Here is a 12,918-nt window from a genome sequence, read left to right on the forward strand (position 1 = left end):
TTGGACCCTTTTCGTTGCAAGCGCTACATAAATGATCTTATGAGACGAATTAGCAAATCGAAGTGTGAATGACGTCTCCAGCGGAAGTTTTACAACTGCGACGTGTCTTGACTGGCGTCCTCAGTATCGCGGCGGGCAATTACTTTTATTTAGAAGTTCAAGCGGGGTTGTTTTGAACAGACCGTGCGCCGGAGTGACATTTCAGACAAATTTTATGTTTCAGACACTGTTTAAATGGCTGTCACTTATTTTAGGTACCGGGGTAGTGCAGTCGGTATAGCGACTGGCTACGGCGTGGAGTTCAGAGTTCGAGTCCCGGTAGGGTCAAGAATTTTCTTTTCTCCATGTCGTCCAGACCGCCTCTGGGGTCCACCCAACCTCCTATCCAATGGGTACTAGAGGCTCTTTCTCCGGGGTAAAGCGGCCGGGGCGTGAAGCTGACCACCTGCAGCTAGTGCCGAGGTCAATAAAATGTGGATCTATATATTCAATTCGTTGAGCACAGAGACAACTTTACCTTTTTTATCAGTTATTTACAATAGCTGTGCGTATGTTAAGTAGGAGAAAGACAACCAGTTCAGCAATGCTAAGGTTAGATAGGTACACAAGCAGTTAACTCCACTCACGGCTTCACAGAATAGAGCTTTATTTGAATGATTACTGTATCAAACAGGAGGCGGGATAGCTCAGTCAGATAGCGACTGGCTACGGGCTGGACGACGGAGGGGTCGGTTCGAATCCGGGTGGGGGCAAGAATTTTCACTTCTCCATGTCTTCCAGACCGGCTCTGGGGTTTACCCAACCTCCTATCCAATGGGTACTGAAGGCTCTTTCACGGGGGTAAAGCGGTCGGGGCGTTAGGCTGCCCACTCACCTCAAACTAGTGCCGAAGTCAAGAAAACGTTGGACTATACATCCACTCCCTCTTACCCATTAATGGCGTAGTGCTTAATTAGTTACGTACAGGGCCAATTGTGCCTTACTCTATCAAAGAAGCAACTGATAAGCTTTTACATAGTGTGTGCATGGGCCAGTATTTATTGTACAGTACACCCACGAGTAATTCAGCAATAATCCTGGCAATTCCACATTGTCATTAGGGTAATTTAGCGTTAGATTGATTTATGCTAATTCATATATAGTAAATGTAAAGTTATCCATATGCTTAACTAATTAGACACTACTCCGTGAAAGACGTAGGGGGTACTGCTCGGAGGTGAGTGGTCAGCTTCACACCCTGGCCTGTTTATTCTTGAGGAAAAAGTCCCCAGTGCCCAATGGATATGAGACTGGGTGGGCCCCATGAATTATTTTCAGAATGGTTGGGAACTTTGACATTTCTTTAGTCGGATTCTGTATCACAACTGAGACACCCCAAATCGGGTACTGTATTAAAGGATTCTTTTCTCTTCCAGTTCTCTCTGAAACGTGAAATGCCTATCACCTCACGTCAGTCCCACGGAATCTGAACCCAATTGACTTCATCTCAGTCTTCAGTTTCATCTTCGAAAGTCAAAGTGGAAGACATTCCATCTTTTCAAAATTGACACTTCCTTGGCTGGAGATAGAATCAATAGCCTTTCCTCCAGTAGGCTTTCGATGTGTTGTTCACTGTCCACCCGACCTCTGAAGTTCATATGTCTACAGTTCTCATTTCTTTTTAGAGGTGGTTTTTCTTTGCCGCTGGCATAATAACAGTCTGCAGAACATGCAAAAACATGTTGCGACGTATGAGCTAACGATGCAATGTAGCAAATTCAGTTCTTATATTTCCGCACTTGGCACCAACTTCCTTTAGCGTATAGGCAGCATCTTTCCTAAAAAATGTTATAGTCTTATTTCAAAACTTAAGCTTCCTAGGAATGACTGTGTGTATTGTGGCATATAGACCCGTTGCTAAGTAACAACCGCGAAAGAAGCAGATATACAACTGACGTTGCTAAATAATTGCTCTGAACACAACGGCCTTTGCAAGGCAGTGGCTGAGTAGCGATTACGTTGGTATCCAAACATGCGCGAACGCAACAGAGTAACGATGTTTTCTACGCTGTCCGTGCCAAGATGTTATTAGCACAAGTCTAGAGTCTAGATAGTCTCTGAAATGAAGAGTGGTTCTTTGGCGAGTGAGTTAGGTAACTACTTCGGCTGAGCTGTTATGAACCGTTGCTGTGAGAAGCTGGTACCACAGGCCGGGGATAGTTCGGGAACCCGAAGGAAGGGGAAAGCCCGTCGTTGAAAACCGCTGCCGAGCAACGGCTAGTGAAGATGTGACTGTGGACACTACTTTGTGTGTGTGTGTGTGTGTGTAATAGTGAATTGTAAATTGTAGTTACGCGCTGTACCAAAGACTCCAATAAATACGACTATCACTCCAAAACCAGTCTGTAGTCACACTCCATATACATGAGAGTATTTATGAAATGTAAAATTTCGAATTATGATAAAAAGTATCCTAACAAATTCAGATATACGTATATGCAAATTAAAAAGAAATCGAGGAATAGAAACATATAAGCTATGTCATGTTAAAAACATGTGAGAAGCAGGGATATAGGCTGCAAATATTCTGTAATTTAGCCAACTCGTGCCATCGTAACGACCCGATTTTGTTTTTGTATATTCATTAGATATCGCCCTCCAAAACCGGTGCATCAAATTACTTATTTGCTCTGGCCTAAACGCGTCGTAGAATAATGTTCTGGGTGCTGTGAAATCGGCCGCACTGCGAAATTAGTTGCGGTTTCCCTACAATAAAAGGCGTCATGATTGAATTATTATTAAAGAATTCGGTCACGATATCCGAAATTCTGAATGGTGTTCCGAGAGATATTAAATCTTTAAATAGAATTCGTACTCGAACGCTTTCGACTCTTTCACGCTCAATTGAAGGTGGAGGTATACTGAACGAAAGTAGTGACTTATATAAATCTGCAAACCAGTCAAAGCTTAAATGATTTATTTATTTTTGACATTGCGGTATTTTCTGAGAAATTAAAAATTATTGAACATTATTTTTATATATAACTTTAAATCTGAGCATTGCCGATTGCAGGTGGGTCAAAAGTGGTATTTCGCTCATCCTGATTCAAAGTAAAATGTGGACATTTCTTGCAACGACCTCAGTATGTCATACACATATCTCCGGAGTGTTCCACCCCACGCTTAACCTGCATGGGATAGAACACTAAATCAATGAAAGAGCCGTCTAAAGAAAACATTTATCAAACATAACAGTTTGTGGATTCGTTAAAGGAGGTAATATTGAAACACACTGGCACGTTACAGGCTCCGAACTTTGACCTTTCATCGGCTCGTTATTTAAAGCACTGACCAGTCCTCTCACATAGATGTCTCTGTTTTAGTTTTTATGTTTTCTTTTTCAAATACTGAATGTTCCTTTTGAAGGGATTATCTTGATTCTACCAGGAAAACGTGAGCTGTCTTTTTAAGATATTCTTTGAATTGTCTGTATAGTATAATAACCATGCACGTGCGTTTATATAGATTAGGAGGTTAGGCGGGAATGAAAGGACCAAGCAGGATGAATGGACACAGCCGGAACTGGGATTCGTCAGAGTAATAACGGGATACAGGACAGGGATCATAAACGTAAGGGAGATAACAGAGAAGAATTGGAAATGCGGTACCAGCAGGACAATAAAAAGAAATATCAGAGTTGAAGTAGGAGTCTGGAAAGTGTGCCTGAAATCCGAATTCCACAGCTGCTGTAGCAACATAACCCGAAAGGAAGAAGATCCCAGAAACGTGAAACAAGAAAATTGAAAGAATAGTTTCAGGCGTTCAAACTGGAACAGACGGAGAGCTTAATCTCTGATGTTGATAATGTTTGAATTTCACGTTGCAAATGAGGTATTCGCGAAGTATAGACTGTGGAGTAAGAAGCAAATTCGAGGATAACAGAGAACAGATTTGAGTTCGGCGTAGCAAACGTAATACCTTGGCAATGAATACACTCCGGTTTGAAACAGTAAATTGAAATTTTATCTGAAGTAATGGTAAAAGGTAAGGTAAAGCTGTCTCTGTACTTAACTAAACACTACTTCATGAAGGCGTATGGGGGAGTGGATGTATAGATCCACATTTTGTTGACCTCGGCACTAGTTGGAGGTGAGTGGTCAGCTTCACGCCTGGCCCTTTTTCTCCCGAGAAAGAGCCCCCAGTACCCATTGGATAGGAGGTTGGGTGGGCCCCAGAGCCGCTCTGCACGACATGGAGAAGTGAAAATTCTTGACACTACCGGGTCTCGAACTTCGACCTCTCAGTCGTCCAGCCCGTAACCAGTCATTATACAGACTGCGCTGTCCCGAGTTCTACTAAATATTCTTCCAAATGTTCCGATTTTGATTAAGATGGGGCCAAAAACCTGAAACTTCAACGCCTACATGCACTTTGCCCTCATTTCGAGTGTGGCTTGCTAAATGTTTATCGAAGCGAAAATGGTTTGAATGGAAGTTGTAGAAAAAAATAAATCACACATTTTATGTCCTATACAAATTTTACACAAGTTTTATTATATATACCTGCAAGATAATTAAACAGGATGGATTTTTATGTTGTGTCGTCCCCTAAATTGAGAGCCATTAGACTGACTCTGCCGCTACCAGTCCGCACGGCCTGCTGTACGGTTTCCCTATGAAAGGATCAAAAGATAATATTCACGGACTGGAAGTCTAGGGACAGCAATTGATCGAGCGTGCCGTTTACAGTTCCGAAATTAATTGATTTAGAAATTCGTGAATTTACTAAATTAGCCAAACCTCTGGTTTCGTGAGCTCTGTTGGTATAGTGACCAGGATGGATTCAGATTCCGAGCAATGACAAGAGAATTTCCCCTTATCCACAGCGTTCACGCCAGCTCTGTGGCTTGCCAAGCTTCCTGTCTACTGGCTATCGGGGCGTCTTCCTTCATGGGGGTTAAGGCGGCCGGGACTTGAAGTTAATCACAAATCCCTGTGTGCGCGCGGAGCTATACCTCTACTCTCCTATACATCTTCTTGACATAATTAAAATAAATCTAAACGTGTGAAATATCGCGTGTGTAAATTATCACCATCTTTAATTCAGGAAATGAAAACTTTGTTTTTATTTAAATGTACATATTTGAAGCGTTTTTATGTCGCAGTTTACCTGCATATTTTACAGCTATAGATGCATTTTATGTTGACAAGAACATTTTGAATAAAGGGGCTCTCCCCTCCAGTGGCTTGTGCCTATACGCCTTACTGCTCTTGGTAAAGATAAAAAAAAGGAAACGTTATCACTGTGCCTAATTAATTAAGCATCATGCATTGACGATGTATAGAGGAATGAAAGTATACATCCACCGTTGTTAACCTCGGCATTAAGTGGAGGTGAATGGTCAGCTTCACGCCTCTGTCACTTTACTCCCGGGAAAACAGCCCCCAATACCCATTATACAGGAAGCTGGGTGGGCCCCAGAGCCGGCATGAAAGGTGTGGTGAAGAGAAAAAAGTCTCTTACCTTGCTGGAAATGGAATACCGGTTCCGGCCTCCTAGACCGTAGCTATACCGACTGATCTGTCTCGGTCCCTTACGCATATAACCCCCCCCCCCCCGGGTTGGCGATGGATTCGAACGCAACGAGACTCGTCTGTGCTTGCAAACGTTCACGTCCCGTTCGACCAGATGACCGGACAGACCAAGCTAGAAGTAATACGGCGTATAGAGGGAGTTATGGCGGTGCTAGGCTCATGAAGAATGTTCAGTGCAGGCCACGGAAATATAAGTCATTTTCTTCATTCTTCTGCAAGATTTCAGAATCGTTCTTTCAGCATTTTGACCATTCTCTTGCTCATCGCTCTGACGGCCATAGTCTCATGCTCTCTTCGGTTATCCTTCTGTAGACCCTCGTGTTCTTTCCGTCTCTTTCTTTGTTCTAATCGCTCCACTGTAGTCTATCAAAAAAAAAAACAAAAACAAACTCCGTGGTTTTAGTCTGCAAGCGAACGATACCGACCGAGCGATCGCCGTTTGTCGGCGAAGTTAGTGTCAACGTTAGCGGATAGAGGGTGTCGCGTGGTCAGCGCAACGAATCCCCACGGCCGTTAACTTCGGTTTTCTAGACCGGAGCCGCTATTTCCTTGAAATTACTCCTCAGTTATCCTCACGAGGCTGAGTGGACACCGTTCCAGACCCACTACTTCTAAGAAAATTTGGTAGCGCCGGGAATCGAACCCGGACCTCTGGATCTGTAGCCAGGAACTCTGACCACTACACCACAGAGGCGGCCATGACACTTCATGAGATAATCTGAGGTGTTGAGGATGTCGTTAAACAAACCAGGAATAAATAAATAAAACAACTATTGGTATAACCAGTAATTGCATAATTTCATATTATGTAGTCCATTCCTGAATGTTATTTTAGTGAAGTGTCTGTAAAGCATTCCATTCGCATGTTTACCTTCTATTTCACAAGTATCTCTCCGCATCTGTGACGCTTTGCATGTTTAAGTAACTTAGAACACTTTTTCCGTTAGTCTTTTATCTAGCACAGGGAGCTGCGCTAGCTCAGTCGGTATAGCGACTGGACGAAAGGCTGGACGACCGGGTTCCATTCCCTGTATGTGCAAAGGACTTTCCTCCATATCGTCCATACTGGCTCTGGGGCTCACACAGTCTCCTATCCAATGGGTACCGGGGCTTTATGCCCGGGGGTCAATCGGCAGGGGCATGTCAAGGTTAAGAATGGTAGAGCTGTACCTCCACTCCCCCATGTGCCTTCATAGCACAGAGCTTAATTATATACTTAAGTACAGGGTTAACTTTACCTGTATCTAGCATAAACTTATGTCCTACGCCCTCTATTTAAAGGTAACCATTTCTCCCTTTTATGAGCGTACATTTTCTTATCATTTTTTTCCATTATTAAAGTAAATAGAGTTTGTGCTTTTAGTCTCAGTATGAATTCTGTCCATTTCCTCCTTTCGTGTGAGCGTTTGAACGAATGAATCCCTTCGACACGACGCAGACGAAATACGTAGAATATATTCCACAATTCCCTCAGTCAACAATTTCTCACTGCTAACTTCTTAGACCTGTATGCTTTGCGTTTTGTCAGTGACGTTGAGGGAGAAGAAGACAGAGAATTCAAGCATGTCAACTTTCAGTTGATTGATGGCATTAGTTCTTCTGCCCCGTCAGTCACGTGATGTTGGCCAAGAGGTGCAACAAAGATGGACGATGAATAGATGGAGGTGTCTCTTTTAGGTACTTCCTCTTGATGTCGCTAAAGTCAACATGGCGACAGGAAGAAGACGAAGAAAAAGATCAAGACGTGGGTTAGTCATATACGTATAGGACGTAAGAAGAGAGAGAGAGAAGCTGATGATGCACAGCAAATATGAGACAGAGATGAATATACAGAAGGTTATGTCTTTGGGCAAACAAAATTAAGTTGAAGTAACGCTGACAAAAGCCGAACAGGAAAATATCTCTGGCTCAAGTGCCTTTTGTGTGTACATGTGTGAGGGAGACATCTGCGTTCTGTCTTTCTCACACTTTCTGCCAGTCGTAAAAACACCTCCGTGTGGCGTAACAAGACGCGCACAACGTTAGGCTCCAGTCTGATTACAGAAACCTCACACATTCTCTTTTCTGCAGATCCCATTTTAAGTTATTTCGCATCTTCTGAAAGATATGAAGCCATACATCGCGTATCGGCATCACTTAGATGCTTCCTTGTCCCAGTTCCTCTGCTTGTGTATATTAGCTTAAAATAGGTCACGACTGCTTTCTTTTATGTTGTCACGTATCGGTGTTGGCGTGGCGAATAATAACGAGTTCTGGATTAGATGTCTGGATTCATTGGCACTTCTTTACAATTACAATCAATTATTGTCTACGACTCGCTCCATTCCTTACTGCATTATGAGTGGCTTCTCTTGGAATGACGAACCACGATTCACTGCTCACACAATGAACTCCTTCTGAATGAATTACGACTCCTGTCTGACGAATGGTCTTGATTTACAAATGAACTCTCTTTTGTAACTTCCAGGTGGCTCGAATGTAGCTCACCACCTCGAACAGTTAATTGTCCTCCTGTCGTTACTGGAATCTGTGTTTAGCAACTTGCTAGCGACTCATTCATTACTATTCGTTGCAGCGGTAAAGTGATTACCGAGCCGTTGCTCAACAATGGACGTCCGCTCTGGCTCCACTATTCCGTCTTTCAACTGGTGTTTACCGAACCGTTGCCTAGCAACGAATTATTCCGTCACAGTATTGTTTACAATTCACAATTCGTCATGCTACCAGTACACAATCTACGAAGTCATAAAACGCCTCATTAAGTACGTCTAGTTCAATCATTGCTAATACGCTATTTCAAAAATAAATATTTTGTTACATCGGTTTACATTTCCTAAATCCAGTCACAAGTAGGCATAAGGATCTTCGGGTGAAAGTCACACAGCCTACTTTCCTGTTACACTGACTCCCATGTCGTATAGTTCCTTTCTTGTTAGTGTCACATTCAGGTAATGTCAATTTATAATCTAGCTGATGACCTAGCGTTCAGGAATCTTGCGTAGATGGTCAGAAGGTCGAATTCTGGTCGAATAGAACTGTTAATGCGTGCAATTATAAACATGTTGCAGATTGTAATTATTATTACTATTCAGAATTACTGGGTGTTCGGACTTTGCTCATCGTCCTGTATTCTAAAAACTAGAAAACACGACTTTTGGGAAACTGAATCTGTTTCCATCCTTAATTGAGATTAACTCTGTCTAAGGGACCCAACAGAGTAAGTATCTTCCCCGTCATCTGAGAACGGAAACAGATACAGTTTCCGAAACGCCGTGCTTCTGGTTTGTAGAATACCGGACAGTGGGCAAAGTCCGGGATCCCAGTAAGTCTGAGTGTTATACACCACCGTCAGAACCTTTTAGATTATTATTATTATTATTATTATTATTATTATTATGTTGCTGCTGTTCTTATTATGTCTATTATTATTGCTTTTGTTGCAAGGACTTTCTGAGTACAATAACTTAAGGTCTTTCGGACACAACCTCATCGTTTCGCACCGTCGCCATGTTTGTATTTCTTAACTTATCAACAGTGTCAAGTACACAGTGGACAGATTTATGGACAATTTCCTTACCAGATTCCACATGCCTGCCTCAAATATTTCATTAGTTGTCACACTGAAACTGAATCTTAAGAAGGCTTATACTTTTTCATGCAGTCGCAATTCTATTGTTGCTGCTGTGCATTCTTAAAAAAAATCCCTTTAATGAAGTTGTATAGACCATCATCCCAAGATCTGTTACCAGATACGACTTCAGGATCTCTGGCTATAGTGTCGTTCCCATCTCACAGATTCCTTTGTCCGCCATGTTTTAATTACCGATTACAGTAAACAAAAAAGTACGACATTCGGATGTCCTCTAATGGTAAATGCCCATGCCAAGTTTCGATGAAATGGACTGTTCCACGAGTTCAAATTTCACAGAAATGCATACAGATATAATTGTAATTTCACGAACCTGCTAGTGTTTACTTTGGAAGCAAATTTGGTTAAGAACATGCCGAAGTAATGTGGACCAAGGGAAAAATTTGTTATATAACTACGTTGAAAGATTGTCGCCTCAGAATTTGGGTTATTTAACGAAGCTTTTTCCAACAGAAAGCTTGCATAGCATCGAATGAGACGAAATTATGTCCATGAATAACTTTGAGGTAAAGTGTTCTTGAGATTTCAGTGCAATTTTCTGCTCCGGGCGTTTCGCTTCAGAGACTGAAGACAGACACTGTTATTTCAATTTTGATACTTGGTAACCTGACAGAGATTCGAACCGCATTCTTCCGTAATAGAAACCTGTAGATTAACTGCATAAACCTGCTCAGTTTGCCAGCAAACTTGCGAGGCTGGCCACCATTTCGATGGTACCAAACGTGGGATCATATACAAAATGGTGATCGCGAAAGAAGGTGTAAAAATGTCAGCTCTGTTCTCTTGAGTGTTAACAAAGAAACAGACACAGTCATGAAGATTGCCATGAACCACTGTAGGCATTTGTTTAGCCTGCATGTTATACACACGCTTCTGGGAAGTTGGTTAACTTACGGGACGATGCAAATAAGATTAACAGTTGAGCAATAAGTATTTTAAAATAAGTATGACGGACTGACAGACACATGGCATCAGTGGTGTGAAGGTAAGGCTCTCATTTCAAGACATATCGACCTTCCTCATTTTGTAAATTATTGCCACAATCACTGTGCTACCAAGCATCAACACTTAACGAAATTCTTCACAGTGAAAGATGGAGATATGTGTACGTTTTTCTTTTTTGCGTAGTATGAGACAACCGTAGACCGCCTCTGTGGTCTAGTGGTCAGAGTTCCTGTCTACAGATCCAGATTTCCGGGTTCGATTCCCGGCGCTATCAGATTTTCTGTGAAGTAGTGGGTCTGGAACGGTGTCCACTCAGCCTCGTGAGGATAGTTGACGAGCAATTTCAAGGAAATAGCGGCTCCGGTCTATAAAACCGAAGTTAACGGCCGTGGGGATTCGTTGCGCTGACCACGCGACACCCTCTATCCGCTAAAGTTGGCACTAACTTCGCCGACAAGCGGCGGTCGCTCGGTCGGTATCGGTCGCTTGCGGACTAAAACCACGGAGTTTGTTTTTGTTTTATAAGCCAACTATACATGTTATTTTGAGGCCCGTCGGAATATTTCACCTCAGACACTTCGTGACGGATATGGCCGAAACTTGGTACCACGATTCTAACTATTTGCTGAATTTTGCCTTGTGGATTTAAAGAAAAAGTCGTAGGAAGAAGTCAGAAGTGAAGTCTCTAGTTTATTTCATATAGTTATAGTAACCTTTAGGGTGTCATCGTTGTTTGTAAACACGAAGCGGTATAGTTACGGCAAGATTGAAAGTGTTATAATTATTTGTAGTTCCTCCTGTTGAACTTCCAAAAAATCGACTCACCAGCCAAACCCGCTTCTAAAATCAGTAAAACACATGACAATATTAGAGTCATTAATACACTTTCTTGGCAGAATACCGAGTTTTTTGAAGTTAAATCAGGTGGTACATGTGAATGGGTTGAAAGAGAACTTAGGATTTTCTCAAACGGCTCGCGGTAAATATAACATGCAAGTGTTGTCAGGATCTAGATTTCTTGTTTAAGAACTTTTTTAAATTGATACGGTGCATGGAATGCTCTTGTCTCTACCATTTTCACTTATGCATCGGGCTCGGTATCTGTGTACAAGTGAACATGACGGATAAGGATGAAGAGAGAGGGAGAGTCTGCTTCAAATTGGAACCGGTCTACAAATATTCACTTTTTAGTTTCGTAGTACACATTGCTCGCGCGTTTGTAGTAAGAAAAAAAAGTAAAGCTATCCCTGTACCAGACCGTGAAGGCCCATAGGGTTGTGAGACGTTGAGGGTCCCACATTATCTAGACAATCGGCTCAAAGATGGCGTTAAGGTTGTCAGCCTTACACTCCGGCCGCGCTTTACTCCCCAGGAATATTCCTGGTACTCATTTCTGTTAGAGGCTGAGTGAACCCCAGGACCATAGTGCGGCGAGAAGGATTAGGTCAATTGAAAAAATCCAATGACCTCATCGGTATTTGAACCCGCGACCTTCCGACTAGTACCATAGTGCCTTAACCACTAGGCTACCGCGCCCCCCCCCCCGTGTTTGTAATACTGATCTGTTTTCGGTTTGTGTATATGGAAAATGTCTCCTTATCCTCAAGTATGTGTCCGTTTCAGTGAAAACACGAAACCCGTTACTACCAGTTCTTTCCAATAAAAACGAGAAATACTTAAGCGAAGTAGGCAAAACTTGTGTTCCTTAGTAAGAACTAGAAATTGCCGCTGCTGTCGTCAAAAAACGGAATCAAATTTCTAAAACCCAGTAGACTCTTACTGCTCTTTTAGTAAAAACTATTTGTTACCACATTTCCATTAGTATGAAGTAGTCACGTTGTCCCTATGCTTAACTAATCAAGCACTACGCCATGAAGGCGTATAAGGGAGTGAATATATAGATCCACATTTTCTTGACCTCAGCACTAGCTGGAGGTGAATGGTTCGCGTCACACCTTTGCCGCTTTATCCCCGAGAAAAGAGCCCCCGGTACCATTGGATAGGAGGCTGGGTGGATCCGAGAGCCGGTCTGGACGACGTGAAGAAGAGAAATTTCTTGCCCCTACCGGGACTCGAACTCGTCCAGCCCCTAGGCAGTCGCTATACCGACTGAGCTAGCTAGTTCTTGATTATATTTGTCACTACGGAGAAATGTTCCGTATTTATTGTACAAGTTCTGTTAAGTCTCGTGCTGCAAGGTTTTCGAAATAAATAAACTGTGGAACATTCTGGATTATTGGTTCTCTGGATTTTATCCATGATTTCGTATTCCGAAAGAAAACGACGTTTCGGAGACGGGATCAATTTCGTTTCTCTGGTGGAGGGTGAGGGGGCACCTGCTCGGTTTGGTCAGTCAGAAAGAGCTGGTCTCAACTACTAGCCCGAAACTTTGTGCTTTCTTCAGAATACTGGACGATGAACAAAGTTCCCGGAACTCCGAATTCCCGAATGTTATATAGCACCGTAATTGCCCTTTATAATTGACCTGCAGTGAATCACACAGATTAATTTTGCGTTGGTACGTACTTGGTGTAGAATTTCTCTAGAAGTTCAACAGACCAAAATCATGTTGCAGAAACAAAAATCGATGTTATAAAGAAATGCATAAAATGAAATGCGAATTAAACGTATAAAGCCCATTGGTCACTATATGTACCACCTGCTTTAACATACAGAACCGCTGTATCCTGCATTCAGAATGTGTTTCGTATGGTTCTCAAAATGAAGCAGAATTAACCGGTTGAGCTTCGT

Source organism: Cryptotermes secundus, unplaced genomic scaffold (assembly GCF_002891405.2).
Source record: "Cryptotermes secundus unplaced genomic scaffold, Csec_1.0 scaffold320, whole genome shotgun sequence".
Classification (NCBI taxonomy): domain Eukaryota; kingdom Metazoa; phylum Arthropoda; class Insecta; order Blattodea; family Kalotermitidae; genus Cryptotermes; species Cryptotermes secundus.